Source organism: Panthera uncia (assembly GCF_023721935.1).
Source record: "Panthera uncia isolate 11264 chromosome B2 unlocalized genomic scaffold, Puncia_PCG_1.0 HiC_scaffold_24, whole genome shotgun sequence".
Classification (NCBI taxonomy): Eukaryota; Metazoa; Chordata; class Mammalia; order Carnivora; family Felidae; genus Panthera; species Panthera uncia.
Genome location: NW_026057580.1, coordinates 4,142,922 through 4,156,538, shown reverse-complemented (window position 1 = coordinate 4,156,538; position 13,617 = coordinate 4,142,922). Strand labels below are relative to the sequence as shown.

The 13,617-nt window shown below is 34.9% G+C and overlaps 1 protein-coding gene across 3 annotated transcripts in view; it reads right to left on the bottom strand.

Annotated features, from left to right (window-relative positions):
- BTBD9 (BTB domain containing 9) overlaps positions 1-13,617 on the bottom strand; it is a 413,047-nt gene that overhangs the window by 376,849 nt on the left and 22,581 nt on the right. The gene's annotated exons all lie outside the window — the stretch shown is intronic.

The window sequence follows — 13,617 nt, the reverse complement described above, 5'->3', positions numbered from 1 at the left end:
GCGTAGATCTATTCAATGAGGTAGGGTATCACTAACTACACCCAGTTGAAAAGTCATCCAGGCATATATCTAGACCTAAATCACAAACAGAATAAACTAAGTCATCAGATTTCAAATAATTTCAGGGATTTTGGTCTGAAAATATCTTAAATATTTTATAAAAATCATAATCTTCTAGAGTCACAAAAATAACCTGGCATTAATGAAATCTTAACCCTCCCTCAAAAAAAAATAACCCCAATATTTTTCTCAAGACTGTAATTTCTAGTATAAACTTGCAGCTCTGATAAGATTGCTTACCAAAACATCATTACACTTCAACTTATTTATAGGCACTTCCTTGCTTTTGCATGCAATGCTTTTCTACAGATGTAACTGAAAATCAAAGGTCTGAAACATCATTAATAGATTTACCTGTTTGAAAGGGGAGTTATGTTCTTTGAAAGCTAAAAGTGTTTATATTCTCCAATCTCTCCAATATTTGCAGGTACAATGTTTTTAAGGGTAAGTTACCCAGCAAGTGAGTAAGAGCATTCACTGGCATTCAGGTGCCCAAGGTGGAGATGTGGCTGACAGCTCAGCCTCTATTGCTACCCTTCTAATGCACCAGAGACTAGGGGAATGTACCTTCTTCACTACACATCCACACCTTCTTGAACTCTCCACTTGGACCAGGATTAAAGCTTAAGCCACTCCAATCTTTAAACTTCCGTATCTAGATCCATTATTAGCAAGGTGTACAAAAAATGGCCTTAATCCCCAGATACTGCAGTGAAAGATCCTCACAGACCAGGTTCCCCAGTTACTTGCTACTCCATGTTCACCCCCAGCAGACAGAGCACCAGCAAGGACAGCGACACAGAAGGACATGGAGGATGAGTGAGGCAAGGAGACACCTGCCCCAGGTAAGTGGACAAGTTCCTGGCCCCTTATCGTAGCAGCATCAGAGGGCTAACAGCATAGTTCCCTAGTTGCCAAGGCAAATTCCTCTTCTTCAACTGCAATCTCCATTTGAAAGCCTTAAAAACTGAATCATCTCCAGTCACCTGTGTATGAAAGACCAAATTCAGCTTGAGCGTCAGCAAATAATGCATGATTTGATTGTTTAATGCAAGATACAACAGTCTAATAGAGGAGTTGGCAAACTTTCTGCAAAGGGTCAGATAGTAAACATTTTAGGCTTTGCAAGTTATACGCTGTCTATACAGATTACTGAAGCCAAAAACAGCCATAGACAGTAAGTAATGAATGTGCATGGCTATGTTCCAATAAAATTATTTACAGAAAGGGACAGATAGAACTCTCAAGACTATAGTTTGCCAAACCGTCCTCTAACATATGATCAAAGATTGTACTCTAGACAAAGGATCAGACTGTTTTCTAGTTTTTGATTTCTGGCTGGGTTACCCAATCAATGTTCAAAATAACATGGTTATTTTCTGTGTTAGCCATGAAATTGTGGAATCTACTGGGAGCTGACTTCAAAATCTCACTCCTCTTCAACATGAATTCTCACATCACTATCCTATATTTCAGGGATGGTGCATGGCTCTAAACAAAACAGACTCTTTCTCTGCCTGAACAAATGCTATGCATATACCAGTGACTATATTCTCTGGTATAATATTCTCTTAAAATTTTATCTAGGTCATAAGTGAGACTAAATGACTATTAATGAGAAATGACTGATTTTTGGTTAACTAGCACAAAGATAAATTTTTAATTCTTCAACTGATATATAATAAACATTAACATTACATTTATAAATATCTTAATAGGTTCTCCAGATCTGTACTTCTAATACATACAATTTCATTTTGCTAAATTTATGGTTTAATTATGCTTTTCCGACTATCCACTTACTACGGAATAAATACAATTTTTATTAGCCATGTAGAAATAATTTAATTAGACCAGAGATTGTCAATGAGCTTACACACACTGGAATCACATGAGGAGTTTTAAAAAAGGGAGGTGGGGGGGGGGTGCGGAGAGATGCTTGAACCCTACCCATCAGAAATTCTGATTCAATTGGTCTGGAATGTGGAATCACTTTCCAGAAGTTGATTTTAATGAGCAGGCCAAAAAGGAGCCACTGATTTAGACTCTGTTGTCGTATGGTCACATAGCTTACTCTGATGCACAAATACACAAACAAATTTCTGCTGAGAAAGTTCATTGAGGGTTTGATTCTGTTTTGAATCTTACTGCAAAGAGGCAAATGATTCTAACAAAATTACCAACGCCACAGCTTATAAACAAAAAATATTTGAAAATATTTTTGCCCAAAGCCCTAGATTATTTACAAAGTAATAGTTTGGGCCCACCCACCTGCATTTTAAAAGGCCTGTTTTAGAAACATGTACCAATAAAGTTAATTTTTTAAACTGCCGATTTTAATTTGATAAATAAAATGGGGACAATGTTAAAGTTAATGGAGCAAAACTGTTTCTTGACTTGTTTCTTAAGCTTTAAACCTTATTCTGCCACTATCGACATATGTGATCTTTGACAAATTTTCTAACTTCAATTAGACTGTTTCCACACCTGTAATGACATGGTTACAGACTTTTTTAAAGTTATATTTTATAACTCTGCTACCGCCTTTTAATATCAGTGTCTTGGCCTGACATATGAAATCAACTCTGTGACTCAGCATTTGATTGTAACTCATGACTGTGATTTATTACAGCCAAAGAATACAAAGCAAAATTAGCAAAGGTTTTGAAAAAGCATATGGGACAAAGTTTGAGAACAAGACATAATCTGTCAAGGGTCCCCTCCCAGGAATCTGCCAATTCCTCTCCCAGGAATTACATGGGACATGCTTAATGCCCCCAGCAACAAGCTTTGACAGCACATTAAATGCTGCCAACCAGGAAGCTTGTTAGAGGCTTGATGCCCTGGGGATTTATAATGGGGGCTGTTCCAATAGTAAGCCCCTGCCTGGCATGTATCCAAATTCCAGACTCCCAGAAGGACTAGAGTTCAATACAGACCATACTGTTTGTACAAACTGCTTAGAGTGAGCCACTCTTATCAACTGGTGGCAGGAACATTTTTAAAATCTAAGTTTCCATCTAGATGCCAGACAAGGGCCAACCTTGCAGTTCAGTCCTTCTATGTTAGACATTTTCTGTATAGTTCCAGAAACAATGAGAGGATCTAATGATGTTAGCAAAAGCAATGAAAACAAGGAATTTAAAAGCCTATCTGATGTACTTCTTGAATCTTAGATTTGGCCTGGAGAGAGGAATACCAAGAAAATAGCCTACCTTACCTGCCCAAATGTATTCCTGACCCTGGACCTCCCATTATGCCAGATCCAAATAGTTTTAGGGACAGCTTTCTTCAAAATTTCAAGCATCAGATAATTCCAGTGTTATTTAAACAATTCCTACACATGGGAAGAAGTAGTTTTCTGCTGCTTCTTACGAAGCCAATTTAACCCTGACAGGAAGATGCGACCATATCTACAAACTCAAAAACCATCATAAATAACAAAAATCCTATGTAAAACATTAGAAAACAGAATTAAGCAGAACAATTCATGACAGAGTAAGTCAATTCCAAGAATGACAGACGAATATTAAGAAAAATAAGTCCTCAAATTAAAAGGCCAAAGTGGAAAAAAATCATCATATAATTAGCTCAATAAAAGCTAAAATATTTTTAAACAATCACTACTAAATTTATTTTTAAAAGTTCTAATTGAATAGGAATAAAAGTATATTTCCTTTTATTAGGATACTAATACTTCCTTAACTTGATACATACATATAGTTTAACCGTAACGGATATAAGCATCTAATTAATAATAAAACACTAGAACCATTCCTAGAAAGATCAGAAATAAGACAAGGATGTCTACTCTTATCACTATTAACATTTTTCAGAAACAAAAGACAATGCAATTAATTAATCGAACCAAGTGAAAGTTAAATGGATTAGAAAACAAAGGGGCAAAATAATCACTATTTGAAGATAATCTGATTCCCCATATGAAAAATCCATGAGATGGAACTGGAGAGTGTTATGCTAAGTGAAATAAGCCATACAGAGAAAGACAGATACCATATGGTTTCACTCTTATGTGGATCCTGAGAAACTTAACAGAAACCCATGGGGGAGGGGAAGGGAGAAAAAAAAAAAAAGAGGTTAGAGTGGAAGAGAGCCAAAGCATAAGAGACTCTTAAAAACTGAGAACAAACTGAGGGTTGATGGGGGGTGGGAGGGAGCGGAGGGTGGATGATGGGTATTGAGGAGGGCACCTTTTGGGATGAGCACTGGGTGTTGTATGGAAACCAATCTGACAATAAACTTCATATATTGAAAAAAAAAAAAAGAAAGAGGTAAGAAACAATCTTTGAATTGTAACATAATTTTAAGAAGTCTGTCCTAACATGTTCTTATTATAGACATAGTTCTAAGGATTCTCTCTCCTCTGTGCACTTTGTGCTTCTATGTTAAAGAACCAGAGAGTGCATCAACATAGTTTTTTTTAAATATTTTTTCTGAAATCATCTCTCCTTTTGAAATAATCAAATTTAAAAAAAAGAAAAATTCATGAGAATCAACTGAAAAAAGATAAAGGAGGAATCAACTGAAAAAAATAAAATCAACTGAAAGAAAATAAAGGAGGTTCACTAAAGTAATCTCAAAAAATTATTATATGAAAATATATAGCATCCTTCCACACCAAAACCACCAGCTAGAAAATATAAAGAAAAAGACTTGCAGTTTATAATTGCAAACCCATCCAATACTTGGGAATAAATTCATAGAATAAGTAAATTATCAAACTCTATAAAAGAATTTAGGAGAAATAAATGAAGAGACATACATTGTTTGGACATAGAAAGATTCAATGTTTAAAGAGATCTATCACCCCTAAATCACCATATGAAAAATTCTATTGTACTTTAAATTGTGAACACAAAATGTTTTGAAACCTCAAAATTCAAGAAAACATTCTTGGTAGGGATAACACAGTTAAATAACAATAATTTGGTAAATGGGCACGGACAAAAAAGTTGACACTGAGAAATAAGAATTTTATATTTATCAAGAGGTGTTTCAGGTTGAGAAACACAGTTCTAATTAATACAGGAATTAAAAGTAATCCTGATCACAATCACAACAGAGTTTTTAAATTAAGTTGGGATAAAGGAGTTCATCTGGAAGAATAAATATGAAATTTGGTGTGTGTGTGTGTGTGTGTGTGTGTGTGTGTGTGTATTCTGGAAAAAAAAACAGTGGGGGCCCAGCTTAGTGGATGAGAAAGCAAATCATAAATTAGAGCAATTAGAACAATGTCATATTAGAGACAGATCACTGGAACATATTAGGCCAGAAATAAACTATACACAGGAATTCACTACAAATATATGTATACACACACACACACACACACACACACAGCATTTCTATTCAGTAGTGGGAAATATGGATTTTTTTCAATAAAAGATGTTGGCTAGCCATTTGTAAAAAGTAACCTGGATATTCACACAAGAACACAAAATTAAATGCATAAAGATGTCAACCTCAGCACTTTCTGTAACAGTAAAAAATTGGAATAAATGTAAATGCTCATTTAAAGGTAATTAGATAAACAAATAATGGTAAATCTATAGAGTAGAATAGTATATAATGATTTAAAAAGAATAAATTTAGATACCATTGACATTGAAAAAAATCTGAAATATATGTATTTATGTGGAAAAAGGCAAGCTGCAAAACAGTACTAGAGTAAAATGTTATTCTGTTAAATAAAGTCTTAAAAAGCAAACGTCAAATTGTTAAGAGTTATTAATAACCCAATGGATCAGGGTTAATTAATGTGAAAATTTTAAATAGTGCACTACATAGCTTTGTAATGTTTAAAATTTTATAAGATTTTTCATTTATGATAAAACTTTATACAAATATTTCAGTAACTTTGGCCACTAAAATTACAAAATAAATTAGTTCAGGTATGAGACAGCAAGTGTTTTAATTTGCCACAACGAATAGTACCTGATTTAGCGACTAAAAACAGTAAGCAGAGGGACTATATATTATCTCTACAGATGAAAATTAATTAACAACTTGGAGACAAGGACAAAAAGTTCATTACACTAAGACAGACATTACGCCAAGGCAGGAATGATTATCAGATACCTGGGTAGCATGGCCTACTAGGGCACTGTATCTGATATATCCCAACTAAAGGTCTTCACCTTAGAGGTTTTCAGTTCGACTTTTTCTAGACTGAAGGCACATTGTTTCAGATGCAAACAGTGCTCTGAGATTTGCTCCTGTTGACAACCCCAGTCTAAATTTGCTGACGTTCACAGGATAAGGCAAGGGTAATCTATTCACTCAAGCTGTTCCTTCAAGGTGGGAGGAAAGAGAACAGGAAGGCAGAGGGAATACAGACAGACCTACTAGAAGAGAGGGCAAAAATACCACCACTAGAAAATGGCACCATTCGTGAGAGCATATAGTTACTATGATTAATTGAGGGTTCCAGGACTTCATATGGATTTATTTACAAGGGATTGTGGTATAGAAACAACACTCTTTTTCATGGTTGGGTAACTTTCATGGGTTCAAGTGCATAAAAAAAAAAAAAAAACGACAAATGCAGCAGTACTAATATTCTAAGGGTTATTGACTGTTTACTATGCAATAAGAAACCCACACCCATTTGTTCAAACCAAAATAATAAACAATGTCCATCAATAAAATGAGATCACCATGTGTCGTTTTTAACACTGTAATGTTATAATTACTTCTTAAGGAGTCTGAAAACAAACAAGCCTACCTAAATATCAGTTTCTTTACTTAGAGCTCACTTCTGAAAGAACTGCTTACAAACTTTTAAGAAGGGCTTTCCACCACATTTTTTAGAATTAAAGTTTATTTTCCAGTGTTTAATCAGGACATAGACAAAGAGCAAACTTCCACCAGGTGGAGATGCCAAGGAGTCCTTGAATGCTGTATAAATCCCCCTGGGAAGCCCTGTTGGCCCCGCCTATTTCCTGGCTGAAAGGCCTTTACGGCTAAAAAGACCTTCTGCTCTTTAATTACAAAATATAAATGATCTTTCTCTTGAGGAAAGCAATGGCATTTACAAGCATATGGTTTAGCAATTTCTTTCTGCTCTTGGTACCCATGTGGTGTGTAACTTGAAGTAGTATTCCTTAAACTTTAAATTAATATCGCCTGGGGAGATAAAAGATATCCTGTCTGCATCTTAAGCACTGTCAAAAAAATCACATTCTACTTTCTCATGGGAGGGATACCTCACTTCTTTTGATATATACTCTACCCTTGTCATCCAAAAGTCTGAATAAACAGGTGTAGACTGCCCATATTGGTAGGTGTAACCTTGACTCTGATATTCTGCAAATCTAATCCTAAACCTTGCAGAGTCCTGTCACTGGGGCAGTAAGGGCTGTGTGAGCAGCACAACTGTGTCTCACAGGCATTTTCTGGCTTCAGGATGCCCGAAACGTCTTTCCCTGGGAAAGATGAAATGATTTCTAACATCCAGTCCCACTCCAAATTCCTGTCACTCTATGATTTTATATGTTTGTAAATAAATGTTTATGGATATACACAGTTTGGAATACTAAAGAACTATATTATAACAAGACCATTTAACAAGATTATTTTATCGAAGTGTATATAACTCCATTTACCAATTACCACATTGATTCTCCACTTTGTCAAGGGACAAACTAGTTTCTGAATCTGTATATGATTCATCTGATAAAAGATTTATTGAAGAAAAAAATAGGTTTATTGAGCTCTCTTCTATGATACAGGCCCAGTGCTAGGTGACAGGAACACAAAGATTAATAAAAGATAAAGTTGCTACCTTTGAAGAACTCACTGTCTGCTGAGGAAGCTAGGACCTCGGAAGGCAAATAATACTAATTCTAGAACTAGCAAGCCATGATTTTATGATGTTCAGAAAGTAAAATACAGCCATCTTCTGTAAGTACCACACTAAAGCAACCACAACTATGCTAAACAGGTTATTAAATGAACAGGAACTCAGAAAATTATGTTATATCCCTGTATCAGAGTAAAAGTTAATATTCAAACAACTGGCTACTACTTTTCTCCAAAAAGGGATGTTCACATCCCAGAGCAAGTACAATACAAGCCATAGGAATTTGGTGAGAAAGCCTTAACGCTTCTACTGACATTCATTTTTAACCTAAAAAAATAAGAGGGAAAATTAAGCTTTAGTAATATTTAATATGTAGATGAACATTGCCTTCTCTCATGATCTACATGTCAAAAACACTCACTTGTCTAGGATAAATAAGCATCTAGGGAATTCAACAAAGACATACGGCTCAGGAAGTATACTCATTTGCTCAAGTAAGTATCAGGTTTACTTATGCCTGCTTATGTGAATTTTCCAAATGTTATCTGGTTTTTAATTAAATTATTGCTCACAAAACGACAAATAGACTAAAAAAGGTTCCTGCAAGGAAACCGCTGATTGAAGATAATGGAACAATGCCAAAACAACAAGTAAATGCCCATTATGATAATTCTACTCCTAGTAATCAGATTTTATAATACATCCTAGAGATCTAATGCATACTACAGTGAATATAGACAACAAATTGTATTATAACCATCAAACTTGCTAAGACATTAGAATTTAATTTACTGCAACTACTAAAAAGAAATGCTAATCATGTAACATGATAAAGGTGGTAATTATGGCTACAATGGCAATCATATTACAACATGCAAACATATCAGATTAACATGTTACACACCTTAAGTCTATATGATGCTATATGTCAAATATGTTTCAGTAAAAAAGTGACCTCCAAATTTGAAATAATCAAGAAGATCATTTGAAATATACACTATTATTAACAATGAACTTCCAGGGGCGCCTGGGTGGCTCAATCAGTTGGTTGAGCATCCTACTCTATTTCGGCTCAGGTCATGATCTCAGGGTTTGTGGGACTGAACCCTGTTTTGGGCTCTGAGCTGACAGTGCAGAGCCTGCTTGGGATTCTCTCTCTCCCCCTCTCTCTCTGCCCCCTCCCTGATCATACTGTCTCTCTCTCTCAAAATAAATAAACTTAAAAAAAAAAACAACAACGAACCTTCATACAAAACGCATTAAAACATATGTTGAACAAACATTGGTTGAATGCTTTAACCCAAAAATAAGTTTAAAACAAAATTATAATCTAGTAGCAAATTAACTATTTTGCAGTAGGACACAGAAAGTACCTTTTACCTAATAACAATGGTTACGATTTACAGTGGACTTACTATAAGCCAGGCAGACTCTTAAGTATTTTATACACGCCATCTTATCTAATATTCAAAGAACTAGCTTAGGAAAGTACTGTTTTTAATTCTATTTTACAGATAGGAAATTGAGACACAGACAAGATTAGGCACTAGTCCAAGGGCACAGACAATAAACAGCACATCCAAACCAACGTCTGTCAAAGGCCTGAACTAACAAGAGCTATGCCACAGTGACATGGAAGAAATCAGAAATGACTCTATGATTCCTGCCAACTAGCTTCCCTGACCAGCAGTCCTCAAATTCTTTTCAAGACACCCTGTTTAGATTAGGTAAAATATGCCTTGGCTGATAGAATGAAGTGTCATTTTTCAAGCCAGCTTTTGGAGATTACGTACACATCTGCTTTACTAATATAGGGAGAATAATTCAGATTTTAACTGAATGTAGTTAAATTCTAATTACTGAAAAATTACAGACCAAGAATATTGTTAATACAAATATGCATCCATGTACAGTACAGGGTTAAGAGAAAATCTATAACAAACTAAGCTGACAATGATACAACTGAACAGCAATTTATAATAAAAAAACAAGAATAGAAACAACTGTGAAAAGTACAACCAACCCAACATACACTGATAATATGGATCTCTCTGAAAATGTAAAATAATTCTAACTTAAGCATGTTCATACATGGAACAGGAGCTTTGCAATGTTGCTACAGACTACACAGTAGCCAGAATTATTAGCAGAATATAAAATTGTATACCTGAAACTAAAATAACACTGTATGTTAATTGTACTTGAATTAAAAAATAATTTTTTAAAAAGGTACTGAGAGCACCACGGCATTTATCCAGATATATATTAAAATACTGCTAACATTAAAAAAATTAAAATCCTTTCTAGACTCTAGTATTATGCTAATGTGGGTTTATGAATGCCATTTTGCATACCCTTAACACTTCACTTGGTTGGTTTTTAATAAGTTGCCAAAGGATATATATAAATGAAAGACTATGAGATCGACTGACACTTGCCAATATTTTTTGATCAGGGCTCACCAGTAGCCTTGGCCATTTTTGAGAAGCATTCTCCTAGATAAGGCAATGCTTCTGGCTCAGTTTGGCAATGATATCTAATTTTGTGGTGGTTGGGGGAACCTATTCTATTACTCCATCACAAAAATATCTAAGATTCCCAAGGCAAAAACAGCCTAGTATATAATTTACAGTATTAATTTTATTTTCTGTCTTCAGTTTCTCTGGCTCCAATCTCTAAAACAATCTTTCCCAAATACCTGCAAACAAACAAAAGCGTTTAAATCAGCTATCCTAGAACAAAAATATCAAATGACCCAAGGGAGCTTCCTTCTGTTGTTTTAAAGTTTCCCTAAATACTGAAACTTCTTCTTTCTTCCCTACAAAGTACTTTCTTAAGCTTATGCTTCAGAAAAGCATAAGGTGAAACTTACTATCAGATTTTATTAACCTAAGTTCTGAATGTTTACCCAAAGACATGCATTATCCAGCTACCAACTTCCCTCAGTCTCTCAGGTCATGTTTGTTCTACTGTTTAAGCCCCTATAAGGCAACCATCTAAAAGATGGGATGACTTTTGGGAATGACAAGTCACAGGCTACAACTCTAAGAAGTGACTATCACTTATACTTCTCAGAGTTTATATAAACATCATTTTTCAGGTGCTCAGTCTTATTGGTCCCAAGTCCATTGAAGACTGCATGAACTGTATGCTGGGAGCAAAAAAATATATATGCACCTAGAGCCAAAAAGCAATGAATAAGTCATGATGAGTGCAGAGGTTATTAGTTGTAATAATATTTGAAAATACAGGACAAGCCATTTCTGTTTAATTTCTTCAGTGGCAACTTATGGGTCTATAATATTTTGCCCAGATTTAAATTATATGATATTTTCCTAATTAATAAACATTATAGCATGAACTCCCATTAAAGCAGTAGAATAATCAATTGCAACAATTTAATTTCTTTGTAGCAAAGCTACTGTGAACATTTGCATTACTGTCTGTGTAAAGGAAATTGGCTTTTCATTTGTAGATGTTATAATAATGTTCTACTGTGCATACTTTGATGCAGTTTGTTAAACCCCATATCCAGGCTACTTTCTGTGAGCTGTGAATTTAAAAAAAGATCAAGTCTTAGAAGTCAGTCCACCTAAAAATCTTGACTTATAAGTTTATTTGTTGCCATTCTAGAACATAATCTAAAGGAAATGTTCACAATTGATACTAGTCTTCCTTTTGTTTTTTTCCCCCTTTTCTCTTTAGTTTTATGAGCATTGTCTTTAATTCCTTCAACATAGCATTCTCTACAGCAATGAAAAAAAAAAAAGAATAAAAATCAGAGTAATTACCATCCTGCAGACTAGGAGTTACTGTCTGAAATGACAGCCACTGCTCCAAATGTATAGCCAAACTAAATCTATAGCCAAATCCAAAGCTATAGTGCATATGTAAGAATAAGGGAATGAACAGCACATGTCAAGCAAACAACCTTCATTTAGCAACAGAAAAACTTAGCCAAAAGTTCAAGTTCATGTCTCCTGAGCTTAGGAAAATTGACCTTTCCTGTAAAACTGTCATCTTGTCATGTTCCAAACAATCTTCCCCTAAATCTTCCACAAACCCCCGTGAATAAGCAAATATGTGCCCTGTCTTTCACCCTCTTCTGGTGCATGTATAAACTTCACTTACGCTGTGGGAGCATAAAACCCATAAAAAAAGAGAGAGAGAGAGAATACTGTATTTTTTTTTCATTCTGTTTTAGAACAAAGACTCTAAAGGATAGTATATGGGTCTTCTATATTCTATACACTAATACCCCCAAGATGCTACTGAATAATTGATGAGCTTATGATTAGACTGCCATCCTCAGTTTTGAACAACATTCATGGACCAAATTTAATTCATATCTAATATTGAATTCTATCTCTTTTATCATGATCAAAATATGCATCAAGGCTGATCTCTGTTCCTTAGAATTTCATCAGCTGTTTCTTTACCTAAAGTCATAATCTTGATATGTGACCAGCTCAGCTACAGCACCAACTTGGGATATCACTGACACAAATTCTCATAGCCCATCAAGAAAAGATACTAAGACCATGCCTTTATAAGAGAAACAAGGCTACAATGCAGGCACCTAAGGAATAAATATAGTCACACAAGAGGAGAATCTATTCATACTTTAGAAGCACAATATTTCTGAAGGTCATTTCTAAGAGAAAAAAATATACTGTGATTAATAAAGTTTTTAATGCTATTAAGTTAGATTTCATTTCATTGAAGCGGTATTATATTATTTGACAAACACAAAATGATCAAATATAGCAGAAATGCTCTAAGTTCATAAAGAAAGGAGCAGCTTATGTTTTACTTGGCCACCCAGGTAGGGTTTAGCTGCTGCTGAGGAAACAAGATTCTTAAAACACTGTGCAGAACCATGAGTATATCTAAAGTAACCCATACACCCTGTAGATAAGGTGAGTTTTAAATAATGGAAGAAGGTCACTTTTTAAGGATATTAAGTAAAAGATGTTCCATGCAGATAAGATGGCAAAGGCAGGAGTCTTGGGGTAATATCTGCAAATATGAGACTGAAAAGTAAGTTTGTTTTGATTAACAACAGAGAAGAGATAGAAACAGATACACAGTCTGGTAGAACCTCACAATATAAAATGTGTCTAAAACTAAGATGCCTCTAAGGGAACACAGATCTGAGACTGGGAAGTACTCATAAGTTCTGCTGGGTTAGATCTAGGCAAACCATTTCCAGTCCCTGAGACTCAGTTTCTACCTTGGAAAAGGAGTGGGAGGGGGTAGGCTACATTCTGTGATAACTTCAAGTTCTAAAATTCTATAGCTAAATCATATGTGTAGAAGCCATGCTCTTATATACTGTTAGAAGTATAACAAACTGGTTCAGTTTTGTGGAGGTTAGTTTGGCAGAATCTGCCAAATTCTTAAATATATACTTCCTATAACTCCACAATTGTACTTCCAGGGATATATAAAAAGTTATTAATTTAGCATTGTTTGTAACAGCAAAAAGCTGGGGGACTAAACGTCCATGACTGCAGCAAATGGGAAATAACAGCAATAACCTCTGGGGAGGGGAGGGGGTGGGGGCCCTCAAGGGAAAGAGTAGGAAGTTTTACATTTAAACTCATTGTACTTCTAAAGTGTTTCCTTCTATTAAAACAATAACTGATTTATCTTTTACATAAACGGTATTTCAATAAACTTTAAAAAGTAGAAACTTAAAAAAGGTGGTAAGATATTTTTATCAAAAGGCTTTT